Genomic DNA, 18,692 nt, shown 5'->3' with positions numbered 1-18,692 from the left:
ATTTACTGAATGCAATATCTTGATTGACCTGGGGGAAGGTGAAAGCTGCCTTATAAAACACGCATTTCAATGCAATAGGTCTCGCATGTTCGAGAGTTTAAGCTATTGTCATTGTAAATGGCAATGCCTTTAATTTATCGTTTTTGATAATTAACACCTAAATAAAAGGTGTTGTCATTTACAATGCCAATAGCTCAAACTCTTGTAAATGCAAGATTTTTTTTTTTTTTTATAAAGCGTCCGCCATTGTCCCGGGCTGCTTGGAGAGTGAAAGCGCGCATGGCACGCCGTCTGTTGCAGGAAAGCATGTCGTACCTGCAGTAGAAGAAACTCATTAAAGAAAATAGTGCTTACAGACTAAGTAAGACATACACAACAGAAGGTTACAAATGAAAGGAATCCGGTACTAAGGAGGGACTAACAAGCCTGTTAACAAATCAGAAGCCGCCTGTTGACTAATCAGAAGCCAGCATTTACAGAGGACCATGAGACAAGCCAATTAAAAATAAGGGTGGGGAGAGGGCGGAGCTTCAAGTCCATACTCCAATACAGCTTGCCTTGCAGACACTGACAAAGTGCACACATCAAAGCTCACCTTTGGCATTGGTTTTTATAGGGCGTTGGCTTGGTCTAATGCGAATGTGCAGGTGATTGGTGGTTTTTAACTATTTTTAGCAAGTTTATAGGGCTGTAACCTCCAACTATTTTTTTTAAATCTTCAATATAGATGAGCATATTGGTAAACTGCACCTGCATAGCTTACAGGGAAGCTATGTTAAAGGCGAGCATTCAGAACTCTGCGCCTATCTTTTTTCATTTTATAGGTTGAAACATGAATTGTAAGAGGGACATCACCCACACGGTCTGTACTGCTCGATTTTCCCGGCCCTATTGTGTTGACGGGTGATTAGTGTGACTTCAGTCTCTTACCATCCAAGTCTAAGGGTTAGAGTAGTGAATGGAGCCTATTTACTAGGCACTTCGACATGATCCTGTGTTCTTCCCCATAGATCAGGGCTTGCACACATATCCTAGGGGATAGATTCGTTAGTATTAGGGATAACCTGTCCTGTAGTGAGGGTATTTCATGGAGCCGTGCTGAATTCAGGCCTGGTAGGCCTCAAACGGGAGAGACTCCATCTTTCTTTCTGCTCCGGCAGCTTGAGATGCTTCTAGGTTAAGGGTGATGTTTTAGTTATGAGGTGTTATTCGCTTGGAGAGAACCGGTTCAGGCCAGCCCTTATCGAAGGATTGTATTTTTCTTCATGCCGAAGACACTACATCAGGCCGGCCGGCTGGGAACGTGTCCTTGGTACGGGGAGGTACAAGAATTTGGTGGGCGGCAGGTTACGGCCGGAATTTTCCATGAGGAAATGCACCTCTATATTAGTGAAAGTCTGAGGCAGATACGGCGCACTTACTTCAGTCCGTAGGCGGCATCTAGCCGTTAGCAGTAAAGCTACTACTTATTCCAGGGAAGACAGATGACAAACTTGAAGGCGGAGAAAAACCGAGAGACAGATACTCTTCTAGCAGAATAGCCAGAGAGGAGAGAGTAGCCGATGAGGAAGAGGTCCCAGTGACTCGGAGAAGGGAGAAGGGAACAGATCCGTGACTGCGGAGGTGTGACTTCCAGGCGAGCCGAGGCACAGACGAGAAGGGAACCTAGATGACCATTGAGTGCAGGCTACACACGACTAAGGTGATGTCGACCCCTTTCTTATTAGAGTGTACAACCTAATCTTTCACTTTTCTTTGCAGGTTATGTGTTACATAGCAATGTTATGTGATTGCGTATGTAATGAGTAATAAAGTACCCAGTTTGTAGTGAATCAACATGTGCTGCGTGTTCTTGTATAAGAGGGTAGCCTATTCTTCTAGTCAGCTGTGACTTGACATGAACAGATGTTAACCCTGATCAGGTAAGTGGTAACTGAATAAGGGAGAGAGGAGCCCCTCGAACCAGAGAACAGGTTGTGCTCAAACTGGCAGTTCTTGTGTGATCTGATAAATAGTAAAACTGATTCCCTTGTTGTATGTTATGGTAATCATAGGAAGAACTTGTACTGAGGCTGCCGTCTGGGCAGGAAGTCCTGGGTCCGTCTGGGACCGCGAGGCTGAGGCTGCCGTCTGGGTAGGAAGTCCTGGGTCCGTCTGGGACCGCGAGGCTGAGGCTGCCGTCTGGGTAGGAAGTCCTGGGTCCGTCTGGGACCGCGAGGCTGAGGCTGCCGTCTGGGTAGGAAGTCCTGGGTCCGTCTGGGACCGCGAGGCTGAGGCTGCCGTCTGGGTAGGAAGTCCTGGGTCCGTTTGGGACCGCGAGGCTGAGGCTGCCGTCTGGGTAGGAAGTCCTGGGTCCGTCTGGGACCGCGAGGCTGAGGCTGCCGTCTGGGTAGGAAGTCCTGGGTCCGTCTGGGACCGCGAGGCTGAGGCTGCCGTCTGGGTAGGAAGTCCTGGGTCCGTCTGGGACCGCGAGGCTGAGGCTGCCGTTTGGGTAGGAAGTCCTGGGTCCGTCTGGGACCGCGAGGCTGAGGCTGCCGTCTGGGTAGGAAGTCCTGGGTCCGTCTGGGATCGCGAGGCCGCCACTTGTATTATAAGAGGTCTAGATATATATATATATATATAGTAGGAATTCCCTGTCCTTAGGTGGTATATATCTGTGGTTACTTGTTGTGAATAGGCCCTAGGGAGAGGGTAACGTTCTGGCTGGGTTAGAGAGGCTCTGATGAGCGGGTTCTATCTGATCCGAAAACCAAAGCAGAACACGGTCTTATAAGGGATTGCAGAAACTCACTTTGACACTTGTGTGTCACAAAATCTCACTGTAGACAAGGTGGATGATCATAGCGCTGTAGTGGGCATGCTGCCAGGAGGTTGTGTGTGTGGGTGGCTCTATTTGTGTGTGTGGCTCTGTGTGTGGGTGCAAATGCAATAGGTCTCGCATTTGAGAGTGATTAAGCGATTGACATTGTAAATAACAATGCCGTTTCTTTAAATGTTTTAAAAACAAAAATAATGTCATGAGCAATGCCAATAGCTCTAACTTTAACAATGCCGAGACCGTTGCATTGTAAATGCTTGTTCCCTTCTTGCAACCTCTTTTTCATCCCTGCGTTCGCGCTTTTTTACCGTTCTTGCAACACCCCCCCCCCCCCCCCCCCACCCCGCTTTTGCCGCCTTTGTTTTTCTCTCTCTCTTGCTTTAGGTCAAAGTGTGAAGAAAGATAATAAGTGTCAGTCCCCAAAAATGTGTGCTGGAGGGCCCCATCTGCAACCACATGTTAAATTAAGCACAGAGGTGTGTAATGCGGCAGTCTAATAAACGTAGTGGGAACACAGTGTAGACACTGACGCGCATCGAGCAGACTGCACAAGCTGCTTTTAGATACATAGAACACCTAAAAGAGACAGGAGCATTATTTTCATTTTCAGCCTAACATTTATATATCTAAGTGATTCCTTCATATTCTATAGATGGTAAATATCTACGGAGCACATTCATTCTCTTAACGCCACCAGTTTGCCTTGAGATGTGTTGGCAGTTAACACGTTCCAACTAAAGTGTAGGCACTAGGTACTGGTACAAAGTTAGCCCCAGACAAAAGCCCAAAAACGTTTTCCTCCCTCCAGTAAATAACAGATTTTTCCCAAACATTGATGAGCAAAGTTCTTAGTGAGGAAAAATGTCGAGCTTATTTTTTTTATTAGACACTATCATTTCTTTCCTCCGAAAAGTTATTGTTTTAGGAACAATCACGCCACATCTTATACACATCAACTTATGATAGAACAGGCTACTGCACTTTCCCACAGTTACCATTTGGGTGTAAGGTGGATGCAGGTTCAAATCCTTGTGAAAACCTATTGTGTCCTTTGGCAGTCCTCAAACACTTCTCAACCATTTTCCTTAAAATGCCATGGGAAAATGCCCTTTTTTGCTCTCCAATGCAGAAAGTATGTATGCACCATAATACAGAAAGTATGTTTGCACCATACAATATACATACCTATGGGGTCCCAAAGATGTGAGTTGCCACTTTTTCTTCTCCCAGGACACTTTTGTATTACATAAATCTAAATCCGGTATTAGTAAAGCGCAAACTACTCATCCTTAAGGGTCACGAGGCGCTGGGGGCCGTCGGGGAGATTAAGAAAGCTATTGCCCAGAGTCACAGGGTGCTGAGCTGCCACTAGTGCCGGGGATTGAACCGTGAGCCCAACACTCTAGAGTCAGCTGCCCTGGCTGCTGCGCCGCACCTCTCCTGAAAGTTGCACAAATGCTTGCGCAGCTCCTGTAATTGGGAAATCACAGGCACACATTTACTGCCAGCGCAATCCTAAGGGAATGCACCCTCCTTTAATGGCTGTGCGATCCCATGCAAATGAGGAAATACTTCGCTCTTGCACCCATGCCATTTTTCAGACATAAGTGCAGAGAGTCTGTCAGGAGCATCCGTGACTGTGCACCTTATAGAAGTGGCACACAGTCTGTGCACCTCAGAGGGCGTTCCTTCGGAAAGGGGTCCCATGTACCCCCAGGCATCCACCTGCAGGAAGATGCAGTCACTTACTGAGACATCTGCTTTCCACATTTGTGAATAGCAAAATATGCACCTGTCTATTGATGCTACATATTACTTGGTGGTTTTGGGAAGCAGCGTTCTCCACTGCGTTAAACCCCCAACTCTTCTGGTTGGTCCACACAGATTCATATTACTTTTGATCAAGGAGGGTAAGTGCTTCTTCCAATAGCTTGCTCCTCTCCCGCTTCTGGATAGGCCTCATGTGGGACTGAACCGTCGCATGCAGTCATTCAACGCTTTCTACTAGACCAGTCACAGACCCTCACTCCATAAAATATGCACAACATCTGGATAATGTCTTACCCAATTGCCTGACGATGTCAAGTACAGTACATTTACACAAAAGTAAATCTATCTTTCCTACACCTCTCTCATTCTCTTTATGCTTAAGCGCAGAAACCAGCTTGTCTAAATTTTTTAACACTGCCCGGAACCTCATAACAGCAACAAATCTCTTACTATATATTCCACTTTGTGATCCTACACTCCTAAAATGTGAGCAAATTACAGTAGCACACTTTAGCGAAAATGCTAAGTGTATGCAAACATGGCCATTGCTCTTTCATCCCCGGTGACTAAAAGCTTAAGCACATATTTAAATTTGCTGTGACACATTTGGAGCACATATCCAAACTTCACGAACAACTTCGAAGCTCTTGCCACGTAACATAGTCCACTCAATAAAGCCACACTCTACCAACCATGCAGATCAAATTGAGTGGTCTCTTACTAGTGGTGGACAAACTATGTGTAATTTGCTTTAGCATAATATAGTTACAATTCTGCAGACATTACACAAAATTATGTGAAATGTAAAATCAGTCTTTAGCGCTATATTTTAGCACGAAACGTATCCTTACATCCATTCTGGATGTAAGAGCGCATTTATTACTAAAAAAGATAGAGCAAAAAATATAAGTGCCACAAACAATAGATGCTTGTGTCTGAACGTTTGTGATGCTCCTGTGCTAAAGTTTTGCCACAATGTGGCATAATTTGCAGGAATTTGGTGTAACAAGCGTAACACACAATTTGCTAAAATATGTGAGATTGCGCTGGCATAACGGAAATTTTTCTTGGGCCTACCTTTTACTGAACTACCTTTGATAATCATATTTTTATTGTTTTCAGTACTTGTAAAACAAGTTGCATTGTAACCAATACAGGGCCCTCGGTGGGGGTAAACGGCATTACAGGCATGACAATAACAATATGAGGAGCCCTACACAATACCCAACACATTCCTCGTGGGAGTATTGCTAAATTTAGTCCATATCCCCCCTCAAACCACTTGCTCCATGTTCTGGCATGCTTAGCCGGGCAGCCCGTGCCTCGTAGACCTGCTTTTCCTGTTGGGCACACCAATCCACCCCCCTTCTCCACGTGCCAGTGTAGGGGGCATGGGAGACTTCGACTGAGCTGTGATATCCTTCTTGGCCACCAGCAAGGCTGTTCCCAATAGCGACCGGTCTGCCCGGTCCCCCCCACTCATTCCAGCACCCCCAGCAACATCACTAATGGGGAGAGCTCGAGCTCTAGACCCAAAACCATGAAGAATTCAGCAGTCAGTCTCCTCCACTACCTCTGTATGAGATCACAGGACCATACCATATGGAAACAATCAGTAGGTGCTTGGGAGCAACTAAAGCATGAGGGGCTGGGTAGCAACTTTGCCCAATGGAGCCTGTCGGGGGGGGGAAAAGTAAGCACAGTGTAGATAATAGATCTGCACCAAGTGCAGCTGTGATGACATGGTCTGTACTTTGTGGGCCATCAAGGCATCTCTCCAGTCGGCATCTTCGTTGGCACCAAGCCAACCCTCTCAGCGTGCTTTCAGTGCCACTAAGGTGTTTAGTGCGTTAATGGCAAGTGTGTGATATATCTGGGACACCCATGAGAATAAAGGACCTCTTAACTGACCTATCTTATTTGTACAGTGTTAATCACTTATTTTTAGCAAAAAACCCCAGAATACAAGATTACTCAAAATACATTCAAAATTTCTTTTTATTATTTTGTTTTTTTTATAGTAAATTTATAAATAGCAAAACATTCATGTGTGTTCTATTAGCATATAATTGGTAAATACATGATACATTACTACAAACAATGTTTCCACATTAGTTAGATTTCATAAGTACTAGTGATTTTAGAAAACGACACAATTTGAAAAAAACCTTGTGGAAATGAACCCCCAAGAAAGAAAGATAAAACCGTCATGTCAACATTCTCACCAAGCATTCACTCTTTCATACCATCAGACATACCACATAAAGTGGAGGAAAAATTGATTATTCGTAAAAACACAACCACAAACAAATCTGGTTTGAGATCCTACTTAATTTTTAGCTCAAAAATATATATACATATAAGTTTTAGATAGTTCTTGCTAGGTCCTAAGGTACTGGAATCAGGACAATTGAAATTGAATTCCTTTAAGGATCTCCCAGGTGTGTAGTTGGTACTCCCGGTCTACGTACGTTTCGGAGACTGTATACAAATTTGATGTCTCCTTCTTCAGGACCAGTGTATTTATAGAGGTATCTTAGTCGTCTGCGCGGCGAAAGGATAAGGGTTCTCTCTATGTAGGATAACAAGGACAATATAAGAATCTTGTAAACATGCTGGGGATGGATAGTATTAAAAAAAGACTTATATGTGGTTGCTCTAGTTTAGTTAGAGCCACTTCAGCTAGTACACAATTTTGGCAGCATCATTTTATCTTTTACAACAACTTAATAGGCCAAAAAAGGGGATAGTGCCCAAGATTTGAATAACCAAAGAAAGTGCTTCCAAACAGGGAAAAAGTGCTATAGAAGGAATTAAAACCACTAAGGATATACTAAGTGTAGCGCACGCTAAGAAAAAGAAGAGGAGTGTTAGTATAATATTCGCCTACATGTGTTATTGGCATGGCCTCTCGTTTCTCAACATCTGAACTATATTTCAGCTAGTGCGGTTAACACGAAGATTTTCCAGGGATGTAGCTCTGTTAGGCAGAAAAGATTAAAAAAGAGATGTAGCCTCAACGAATAACAATGTTGTAAGTTATTTGCTTCAAGATATAAAGGTTGTCTCACCTTCTTAAAAGTGAATAGGCATAAAGAGTTGTATGCCTCGATATATTAGGCCAATGGTGATTCATACGTTCTGTTTATTCCAAAGACAAAGCGAGAACGATTGTTCACATAATTTACAATGTTTTCATCAAATCCATCTAAAGGCAAACAGATGAAAGTGTGTGTTTATCAAAGATGAAATAGCACAGTGGTCCTTCAGCAGATTTGGATTTAGGATTTAAACGGACTTTTAGTTCTTACCCAAGTTATATAAATACGTGAGTCCTCGAAAGGGTACGCTGAGTGTCTGTCCTTTTATTTTAAACAGGTTGAGAAACGTGTTGAGTTCCAAGGTACAATCTACAAGAAAGAAAAATCCAAAAAGGATGTATACCGTTTTATTCTTATTGGGTTTCTACATTTATCCAGTAAGAAAAACGTTGGTCTATAATAGTTGCGATAATTACGGTGGTTAAAGTAATTACTACAAAAAGACATGGAGTGACATTATCGTAGCAATGCCCGCAGTGTTATATTAGCACACCAATTACTTCTGAGTTCAGATGAGCTCAGACGGCTGCGCAACTCGTGTGAAATATTTGGAGGTAGCCTTTCTATTGTGCATATAGTGGGGACAAGGTGTGTACATTTTAACGATAGAGTATGTGAGCGCTGGATACACAACGTGTGTTCATTAAGTGGTAAAGAGACGCATTTATACCCACCCATTTTGAGAAGTACAGATGGTCTATATATTATGTGTGAGTAACAATGGTCCTTAGCTGAGAAAAATATATAACGTAATATACGTTTGTTGTGGACAAATCATTTGAAATGCGGTGCCCAGATATTTTAGCGTTCTAGCGTTTTGTTTTTACGGATAAGTAGAGTCACTAAAGCTTCCGCTTTCCTTACCTCAAAGTCTGCACAGTTTCCCGTTTTCTATATAGCTGGGTCGAAAAAGCGAGGTTACTGGTGTCCTTATGTTTTTATAAAGAAAGAAAGACCGGGGTCACATGATTCTACGTATTGATTTGTCCACAACGAACGTATATTACGTTATATATTTTTCTCAGCTAAGGACCATTGTTACTCACACATAATATATAGACCATCTGTACTTCTCAAAATGGGTGGGTACAAATGCGTCTCTTTACCACTTAATGAACACACGTTGTGTATCCAGCGCTCACATACTTTATCGTTAAAATGTACACACCTTGTCCCCACTATATGCACAATAGAAAGGCTACCTCCAAATATTTCACACGAGTTGCGCAGCCGTCTGAGCTCATCTGAACTCAGAAGTGATTCGTGTGCTGATATAACACTGCGGGCATTGCTACGATAATGTCACTCCATGTCTTTTTGTAGTAATTACTTTAACCACCGTAATTATCGCAACTATTATAGACCAACGTTTTTCTTACTGGATAAATGTAGAAACCCAATAAGAATAAAACGGTATACATCCTTTTTGGATTTTTCTTTCTTGTAGATTGTACCTTGGAACTCAACACGTTTCTCAACCTGTTTAAAATAAAAGGACAGACACTCAGCGTACCCTTTCGAGGACTCACGTATTTATATAACTTGGGTAAGAACTAAAAGTCCGTTTAAATCCTAAATCCAAATCTGCTGAAGGACCACTGTGCTATTTCATCTTTGATAAACACACACTTTCATCTGTTTGCCTTTAGATGGATTTGATGAAAACATTGTAAATTATGTGAACAATCGTTCTCGCTGTGTCTTTGGAATAAACAGAACGGATGAATCACCATTGGCCTAATATATCGAGGCATACAACTCTTTATGCCTATTCACTTTTAAGAAGGTGAGACAACCTTTATATCTTGAAGCAAATAACTGACAACATTGTTATTCGTTAAGGCTACATCTCTTTTTTAATCTTTTCTGCCTAACAGAGCTACATCCCTGGAAAATCTTCGTGTTAACCGCACAAGCTGAAATATAGATCAGATGTCGAGAAACGAGAGGCCACGCCAATAACACATGTAGGCGAATATTATACTAACACTCCTCTTCTTTTTCTTAGCGTGCGCTACACTTAGTATATCCTTAGTGGTTTTAATTCCTTCTATAGCACTTTTTCCCTGTTTGGAAGCACTTTCTTTGGTTATTCAAATCTTGGGCACTATCCCCTTTTTTGGCCTATTAAGTTGTTATAAACGATAAAATGATGCTGCCAAAATTGTGTACTAGCTGCAGTGGCTCTAACTAAACTAGAGCAACCACATATAAGTCTTTTTTTAATACTATCCATCCCCAGCATGTTTACAAGATTCTTATATTGTCCTTGTTATCCTACATAGAGAGAACCCTTATCCTTTCGCCGCGCAGACGACTAAGATACCTCTATAAATACACTGGTCCTGAAGAAGGAGACATCAAATTTGTATACAGTCTCCGAAACGTACGTAGACCGGGAGTACCAACTACACACCTGGGAGATCCTTAAAGGAATTCAATTCCAATTGTCCTGATTCCAGTACCTTAGGACCTAGCAAGAACTATCTAAAACTTATATGTATATATATTTTTGAGCTAAAAATTAAGTAGGATCTCAAACCAGATTTGTTTGTGGTTGTGTTTTTACGAATAATCAATTTTTCCTCCACTTTATGTGGTATGTCTGATGGTATGAAAGAGTGAATGCTTGGTGAGAATGTTGACATGACGGTTTTATCTTTCTTTCTTGGGGGTTCATTTCCACAAGGTTTTTTTCAAATTGTGTCGTTTTCTAAAATCACTAGTACTTATGAAATCTAACTAATGTGGAAACATTGTTTGTAGTAATGTATCATGTATTTACCAATTATATGCTAATAGAACACACATGAATGTTTTGCTATTTATAAATTTACTATAAAAAAACAAAATAATAAAAAGAAATTTTGAATGTATTTTGAGTAATCTTGTATTCTGGGGTTTTTTGCTAAAAATAAGTGATTAACACTGTACAAATAAGATAGGTCAGTTAAGAGGTCCTTTATTCTCATTTGTCTCTCTCCCCTCCTCTTGGACCTAAAAATATTTAGGGGAAACCTTTCACACATATATCCTTCAGCGGTTTTTACCACAGGTTCATTTGTGTCCTTTTCGTGTGGCGCAGCTCAGCCTCATTTCCCGTTCACAACGTTGGCCAACTAACCAGGTTTTCTTTTCTAAACAACTCGATTTGTTCCTCTTTCCTTCTTTTTTTTATTCTTTCTCTCCTACAGTAATTGTGACAATATGGAAGGTCTAAAAACCTTTGGTTTCTCTGATGACAACTTTGCCACCATGATCGGCCAAATATCAGGCAGTAATAACACCAATTTATGTACCTTCGACAGCAGCAATAGTGAATGGACAAAGTTATTAAACCTAAGAAAAAAAGCAAAAAGGATGGAGTCCCATGCCTTCTTTATGCTAGAATATCTTAAGGCAGGAACTATACCATCTGGACTTAGAGTGAGAAATGTACCAGCACTCTTTGTAGAGGTATGAAAATTTCTGGAGCGCTGGTCACACATTGCCAACCGATGCTCCAGAGATTGGATGTTACTCATTGTAGAAACAGTACGAGAAATGATTTTGGTCCTCAACCAGGAAATCACTGATTTAGAAGAAAAACTTAAAGCAAGTACAGCGTTAGATGACGCTAAGGCCAAGCTGCTTAATATAAATCAGGAGATACATGAATTTGAGGAATACCTAATAAAGAAAAAAACAGATAAGCTTAAAAAAGACATTAGGTGGTTCTCACAAGAAAAAGTATACCCCTACCTAGTCAGTATCTACTATCAGGAAGGACCATCGGAACAAGACCAATATACCCCACGACCAGTTAGGCGAGGCAAAGTAGTTACCTTTTCAGACACCAATTCATCAGACTCAGACCCTGAAATACAAGGGATGGGAGAGGGATTTAACTACAATGAGAGGAACCAGCGAGGACATTTTACCAATCAGTACCCAAGGTCTCAGCCAAATTCTCCTTTTTTACCCAGGGGCCGAGGGAGAGCGAGAATGAGATATTCGAGGCCAGATCGAAACTTTTACCAACCGATAGAGCCTCCACATCCACAGCCGTACATGCGTACGAGGAACCAACAATACTGGAGAGCATAAATATACCATCTAACAATGATGAATAGATACCAATTTTTAACTTATCTGAACACATTTTGTCCCAAGATGAGATCAAACTTCTCAGTAGAGGACTATCATTTGTTCCCAGCACCCAGCTCAATCGGTTTCGACTTAACCACGATATGTTCTCCTTCTTCCGCAAAATAAGACTGGCCAAGTTCTTTGCTTCAACCACAATGATAGAACCAGAGTTCAATTACTCTGGTTGCAAACTTCCATCCACTTTCACACCAACTCTAGACATGGTGGGACCTGAAGTCAATATTTTTGAAAAAACCGTCATTAAAGAACTTCAGAAGATTACAAAATTTATCCCGAAACCTAATCCCAATCTTACTGTTAATGAAAAGGAAGCATTAAAAAACTTGCAGAATAACCCGCATATCACAATAAAACCATGTGATAAAGCAGGTGGAATCGTAGTAATGGACACAACCAAATATGTTGATAAAATCAAAACTATGCTAAAAATACCGGAACATTACCAGCAATTCAACATGAAGGCCCTAGAACAACTTAAGAGCCTGATAGACATCACCACAACTAAAGCCTTTGTTGATGGTTATATTTGTCAGAAAGAATTAACATTTCTCAATAGAGCCCATACAGTCACACCAGCAATATATGGAGTCCCTAAAACTCACAAAGATGTCTTGGACCCACCACTCAGACCCATCATTTCCTCCATTAACTCATGCACGGAACCCCTGTCAAAATATGTTGACACTTTTCTTTGCCCTCTAACCACCCATTACACTTCGTACATTAAAGATACAAGCCATATGATCGCAACACTGGAACATAAACCATTTAATTGCAATACACAACTACTTGTCACCCTTGACATAGAGTCCTTGTATACCAACATTCCCCAGGACCTGGCCATAGAGGCGGTGGCAGCCCTCTTGGCCAGAACACCTGGGGATAGACCTGATGGGTTTATTTTGGACTGTCTCAAAATTGTATTACAACATAACTATTTTGAATTTAAACAAGACCTTTACCATCAAGTCAAAGGCACAAGTATGGGGGCGTCTTGTGCCCCAAGTGTAGCCAATATCTTTATGGGGGAATATGAGCGCAAGCAATTTTCAATGAGATTGCCCCTTTCTTTGAAAATATAACCCAGTTGGCATCGTTTTATAGATGACATATTTTTCATCTGGACTGGCTCAGAATCTGACCTTCTGGACTTTATATCTTGGCTCAACTTAAATGACAGCAATTTGAAATTCACTGGGAAATATTCCGCTGACAAAGTAGAATTTTTAGACATATGGATCACAACGAATTATGGGCACTTAGAAGTTAGCCTGTTCAGAAAACCAACAGCTAAAAACACTATTCTAGAACACACAAGTTATCACCCACCATGCCAAAAAGACTCTATCCCCTTCGGGGAATTTTTAAGAATCAGGAGAAACTGCACCAACATCGCAGACTTCATGACACATGCTACATTACTGCAGGAACGCCTCCTCCTGAGAGGCTATCCTAGAAGACTGATACGCCAGTCACTTAAACGGGCTAAATACTACAACAGAGATGCCCTCATCAGTAATGAACCCAAAGAGAAAAAGGACCAACTTGTATGTGTGGTGGATCACTCCAACATCAATTACAAAATCAAACAGATTTTGGACAAAAATTGGAAAATCCTGAACACTAACGAAGACACCAACCCCATACACAAACCAATAGTAGCCTTTAGAAGGAATCCTAATCTAAAAGATAAACTGGTGCATAGCAGATTCCACCCACAAAACAAGACCAGCCAAACTACCCTGGATGCTAAACCTTTACCTTTAGGAAACCACAGATGCGGCAATTGCCATGCATGTGAACATGCTATAGTCTCACAGACTTGGACATATGGTGAAAAATCAGGCAAACTACAACAAATGACCAACTGCAGGAGTTCTAATGTCATTTACCTGTTACTATGCCCATGTGGCCTTGGCTACATAGGGGAAACATCTAGAGAGTTTCGGCTGAGACTCTCGGAACATAAATCAGCTGTAAGAACCAGTAAACAACAAGCACCTTTGGTCAATCATTATCTTGACTATAAACACAAAGAAACGGAAATAAAATGGCTTATCTTAGAAAAGGTCAAGACAACTCCAGGCAAGGACCCAGTAAAAACTAGAAAACAACGTGAAACATTTTGGATTTTTCACTTGGACACTGTACGCAAAGGCCTCAATGAGGAAATTATCTGGCTAGTCACAGAATAACCCACACATACTGTCTCCATTTTCCAGATCTACGTAACCCATTGACCAACTGATTTTTTCTGATTTACATTAGTTGATCTTAATCTTATTTTTCATTCTGCCAATCTGTATTAAAATCCAGTTAGAAAATGTCCAGTGAGTATCATTAACACCTTATAATGCCGGGCTCGCCCTACATAACAAAGATAACTAGCCTGTGATAATGACAATACATTTCTGTCTTCCCACATAAATACTGATCCCAGGAGGGTTTTATGACGTAGATGCCACAAAAACTTTAAACTAATTAGTTTGCATCGCTGCAATTTGCAGACAAGATACGCTATTTAGCTTGGATCTGTCCTCCTTTTGAAACCAACGAAGACCATCCCAAGATGGCGCTTACTAAAGCCTTCACTGTTCGTATTTTTTGTGTTACTGTACACGCTATATAGTGTTCATACCTCAATAGATATGAACATATTAAGTAACACCTATGTGACGGAGTATCAATTCAGATTAACTCCTTAAGTACCTCGAAATAAGGCCCAGCAACATATTCATACGCTTTAGACCTTAACGCATGGGGCGTGTATAAACTGCCCTCAATACTTTCATCAATATATTTTCTTACTATTGCCATTAGTGTGATAAGTTACTCACCCTTCCCCAATCGATCATATGATGGCCTCTGGTGGTATTATTTTCTTTTACTACCCTGCATACCATCATGCCCTTTCATTACTTTGTACACCATCTAAAGATGGCGACCACTGTTACGCTCCGTCCCGACGAAGGGCTATCCAGCGTCATGGGATCTCTACGTAGAATCATGTGACCCCGGTCTTTCTTTCTTTATAAAAACATAAGGACACCAGTAACCTCGCTTTTTCGACCCAGCTTTATAGAAAACGGGAAACTGTGCAGACTTTGAGGTAAGGAAAGCGGAAGCTTTAGTGACTCTACTTATCCGTAAAAACAAAACGCTAGAACGCTAAAATATCTGGGCACCGCATTTCAAATGATTTGTCCACAACGAACGTATATTACGTTATATATTTTTCTCAGCTAAGGACCATTGTTACTCACACATAATATATAGACCATCTGTACTTCTCAAAATGGGTGGGTACAAATGCGTCTCTTTACCACTTAATGAACACACGTTGTGTATCCAGCGCTCACATACTCTATCGTTAAAATGTACACACCTTGTCCCCACTATATGCACAATAGAAAGGCTACCTCCAAATATTTCACACGAGTTGCGCAGCCGTCTGAGCTCATCTGAACTCAGAAGTAATTGGTGTGCTAATATAACACTGCGGGCATTGCTACGATAATGTCACTCCATGTCTTTTTGTAGTAATTACTTTAACCACCGTAATTATCGCAACTATTATAGATCAACGTTTTTCTTACTGGATAAATGTACAAACCCAATAAGAATAAAACGGTATACATCCTTTTTGGATTTTTCTTTCTTGTAGATTGTACCTTGGAACTCAACACGTTTCTCAACCTGTTTAAAATAAAAGGACAGACACTCAGCGTACCCTTTCGAGGACTCACGTATTTATATAACTTGGGTAAGAACTAAAAGTCTGTTTAAATCCTAAATCCAAATCTGCTGAAGGACCACTGTGCTATTTCATCTTTGATAAACACACACTTTCATCTGTTTGCCTTTAGATGGATTTGATGAAAACATTGTAAATTATGTGAACAATCGTTCTCGCTTTGTCTTTGGAATAAACAGAACGTATGAATCACCATTGGCCTAATATATCGAGGCATACAAATCTTTATGCCTATTCACTTTTAAGAAGGTGAGACAACCTTTATATCTTGAAGCAAATAACTTACAACATTGTTATTCGTTAAGGCTACTTCTCTTTTTTAATCTTTTCTGCCTAACAGAGCTACATCCCTGGAAAATCTTCGTGTTAACCGCACTAGCTGAAATATAGATCAGATGTCGAGAAACGAGAGGCCACGCCAATAACACATGTAGGCGAATATTATACTATCACTCCTCTTCTTTTTCTTAGCGTGCGCTACACTTAGTATATCCTTAGTGGTTTTAATTCCTTCTATAGCACTTTTTCCCTGTTTGGAAGCACTTTCTTTGGTTATTCAAATCTTGGGCACTATCCCCTTTTTTGGCCTATTAAGTTGTTATAAACGATAAAATGATGCTGCCAAAATTGTGTACTAGCTGCAGTGGCTCTAACTAAACTAGAGCAACCACATATAAGTCTTTTTTTAATACTATCCATCCCCAGCATGTTTACAAGATTCTTATATTGTCCTTGTTATCCTACATAGAGAGAACCCTTATCCTTTCGCCGCGCAGACGACTGAGATACCTCTATAAATACACTGGTCCTGAAGGAGACATCAAATTTGTATACAGTCTCCGAAACGTACGTAGACCGGGAGTACCAACTACACACCTGGGAGATCCTTAAAGGAATTCAATTCCAATTGTCCTGATTCCAGTACCTTAGGACCTAGCAAGAACTATCTAAAACTTATATGTATATATATTTTTGAGCTAAAAATTAAGTAGGATCTCAAACCAGATTTGTTTGTGGTTGTGTTTTTACGAATAATCAATTTTTCCTCCACTTTATGTGGTATGTCTGATGGTATGAAAGAGTGAATGCTTGGTGAGAATGTTGACATGACGGTTTTATCTTTCTTTCTTGGGGGTTCATTTCCACAAGGTTTTTTTCAAATTGTGTCATTTTCTAAAATCACTAGTACTTATGAAATCTAACTAATGTGGAAACATTGTTTGTAGTAATGTATCATGTATTTACCAATTATATGCTAATAGAACACACATGAATGTTTTGCTATTTATAAATTTACTATAAAAAAACAAAATAATAAAAAGAAATTTTGAATGTATTTTGAGTAATCTTGTATTCTGGGGTTTTTTGCTAAAAAATAAGTGATTAACACTGTACAAATAAGATAGGTCAGTTAAGAGGTCCTTTATTCTCATTTGTCTCTCTCCCCTCCTCTTGGACCTAAAAATATTTAGGGGAAACCTTTCACACATATATCTGGGACACCCCCCCTTTACCCAGTGTGCCCATCATGATCTTTGCTTCTTAAGGGCTACATTCTGGGATTGGTGTGTCCAGGGGAATATGCACCTGCAACGCATGCTGTAATTGTAGGTATTTGTGGAACTGTGTTCCAGATAGGGAATAGGTTTGCTGAAGGTCCTGAAAGGAAACCATATGGGAGCCCCTCAAGACATCCCCCAGAAGTGTGATGCCGATGGCATCCAAGGGGGCAAATCCTTCCAGATTCCTCCAGCCACTTGCCTTGCCATAGGGGGGTTTGTTGCATGAGCTTGGACCACCATTCTGTGTGTTAGTGGGCTGCTCTCCACCCTCCATATACCAGCCGGGTTACCTCAGGGAGTGTAGAGGGGACCATATCACCATAAAACATTGCAGGATTGGGGAGAAATCCACCCCACTTAGTTCTAGTTTGTGGACAGGATCAGACCAAACTCCAAACAGCCACTCATTGGCAACTAGCAAGTGTGACGTCAGGTAAATGAGGTATATATTGGATGCCCCTAAACCATAGGGGGCATGCTGACAGGTCCCGAACGGCATTCTTGGTCATGAGTTGTGCCATAAAAATGTTATTGTCACTGAGTCCATCTTGCAAAACCAGTGTCGAAGAATCAGGTGGGGAAAATCTGATAGGAGACAAAGGAAGTGTGGCAGTATCATCATTTTGTACAACGTCATCCTCCCAATAATATTCAGTGGGGGCATCTGCCATCTCTTAAGATCTTCCAACTGTTATGAGCAAGCGGGGTGATATTGAAGCCCCTTGGGAAAGGAGCCAGTGTCCACTGCTTCTGTGGGAAAGGATGTTTCGGTATTTAGAATAGAATTCGGTAGGGCACCTGTCCGGTCCGTATTGTTTTACCCGCTGCAATCAAAGATATAGCGTCACCCACCTCCTCCAATGTAATGGGCTTATCTAGTGAACTGGGTTCAGCGTTTGAAAGGCAAGGCAGTGGCACCTCATTAAGAAGAGGTTCCCTCATCTCACCTGCCAATTGTGGAGTAGCCACGTAAAGGGCCGAGTAATAATCTGCAAACGCTTGTGCAATGTTAGGAGAGGCCTGATGAGTGAGGCCCACACCATCGATGATTTCTGGAATACCCAGTTTGCTAAGGGCTGGGAAGCCAGCCATTAGGACTGCTTCCCATTTTTGTCTTCCCAGCCGTTGACCCGAGCGGTGGACGCCCACCAAATTTGTTTTGTCTCTTCTAAGGATAGGAGTCTAATCTCCTCCTGAATCAGCGCTAGCTTTCTACTGGTGTTGTCGACTGAGCTACTGGTAAGCCGTTCAACAAGGCAAAGCGTCTCAGTCTCCAGTCATGTCATCCAAAGGTTGCGCTTTTGCTCAGCTTGTCTAAGGATATTTTTGGCATGACCAGAGGGTTTTACTTGCCTCCTAGATGATACCTGGCAACTGCACTGACCCATCTGAAAATACTGCTGGACCTCCCTTCCCACTGCCTGAGCATACGTTGTATCCTGGAGATACCAGACATTAATCCGCCACGTTGGCAAGTGGTGTGCAGCAGGGCCACAGATGTGAGCATGGTCGGCGATTTTACGAAGGAGTATCTGAAT

Source organism: Triturus cristatus, chromosome 5_2 (assembly GCF_964204655.1).
Source record: "Triturus cristatus chromosome 5_2, aTriCri1.1, whole genome shotgun sequence".
Lineage (NCBI taxonomy): Eukaryota > Metazoa > Chordata > Amphibia > Caudata > Salamandridae > Triturus > Triturus cristatus.
The sequence above is the reverse complement of the archived record's forward strand: the minus strand, read 5'-3'. Positions refer to the sequence as shown.